This window comes from Triticum urartu, chromosome 4 (genome assembly GCF_003073215.2).
Source record: "Triticum urartu cultivar G1812 chromosome 4, Tu2.1, whole genome shotgun sequence".
Classification (NCBI taxonomy): Eukaryota; Viridiplantae; Streptophyta; class Magnoliopsida; order Poales; family Poaceae; genus Triticum; species Triticum urartu.
Genome location: NC_053025.1, coordinates 15,277,222 through 15,278,591, shown reverse-complemented (window position 1 = coordinate 15,278,591; position 1,370 = coordinate 15,277,222). Strand labels below are relative to the sequence as shown.

General features: G+C 54.3%; 1 pseudogene; it reads right to left on the bottom strand.

Moving 5' to 3' along the window:
• Positions 1-204: 204 nt before the first annotated feature.
• On the bottom strand, positions 205-343 carry LOC125555123 (annotated as a pseudogene).
• Positions 344-1,370: the final 1,027 nt, after the last annotated feature.

Here is a 1,370-nt window from a genome sequence, read left to right as displayed (position 1 = left end):
TGTTGTTGGAGGAGGGACGACCGCCGCCGTTGCTGCTGTTCCCGCGTGCATCGCTGCGAGAGTTGTTGTAGTTGGTGCCTCCTGCACTCTTGCCTTTCACGCGCGGCGGCCCGCGGTAGTGTGAGCCACCACCGCGGCCGCGCATGGCGGCGTTAGCAGATGACTTGAAGCCGCCATTGGCACCCTGGAACAAGGCCACCCTCTGATCGAAGTTACTCATCTGAGCAAATAGTTCGTCAAGGGTGACATGTGAGGTGCGGGCGTCGAGGGCGGAGACGAGGGGCTGGTACTCCATGTCCAGGCCAGCAAGGATGTAGGAGATGAGCTCGTCCTCGTCAAGGGGCTTGCCCGCCGCAGCCAGTTCGTCGGCGAGGGAGCGCATGTGCGCGAAGAATGCTGCGACGGACTGAGTGCCCTTCTGAGCGTTGGACAGCGCGACGCGGATGTTGTTGATGCGTGACAGCGACTGGGACGAAAACATGTTCGCCACCGCTGTCCACAGCTCGTGGGCATGGGCGATCGAAGTCACCTGCACGAGCACCTCCTTGGAAAGGTTTTTCAGAAGGTATCCTAGTACCTGTTGGTCTTCCCGGAACCAGATCAGGTGAAGGGGGTTGGGTTTGGTGACCTCCTTCCCGTCTTTGTCCTTGTCGACGACGACCTTGGGCGGCTCCGGTGTGCTGCCATCCACATAGCCGAAGACGCCGGCACCACGAAGCTGAGGCGTGATCTGGGTCCGCCAGAGGATGAAGTTGGTGCGGGTAAGCTTCTCGGTGATCTGGCCAGAGAGACCAGGGTTGGTGGTGGAGGACGAGGCCATGGCGGAAGCTTTCTGGTGGCTAGATGCGATGGAGGAGTTAGGCTCTGATACCATGTGAAAACCAATGGTTGGAACGTCGTACCCTGTTCTGGGCGACGGCTTCGTGTTATATAGCAGGGTCGCGACTCCCTGATCGCATACATGAGGTGGTTCAGATTACAACTTGTAGTGCAAGGGATAGACTAGGAGGTTACAGAGAGATAAGATCAAATCCTAACAACCTAGCTAGCTGTCGTACGCCAAGAGGTCAAGGCCTTCTTGTCACGTACGTTTAACACTATTATGAAAGTGTGCTTCGAATATTTGGGAACTAGCGTGTTACAAATTGCTCGGAGTAATTTTCATCCTTACAATGAGCACCCTAGTTCTTTTCCTTTTACTGATTATAATTTGATGCACATAGAGCAACACTGTCAGTTCCTTGTTGCAACATGTCATGTCAGTTCACTGAAACAACATAGTACTACTGTACTGGCAGTAATGCACATGACAGGATCATAGCAGCATTTAGTGGTGACCAGTTTTTGGCAAATGAAGGGCAGTAGGTTCC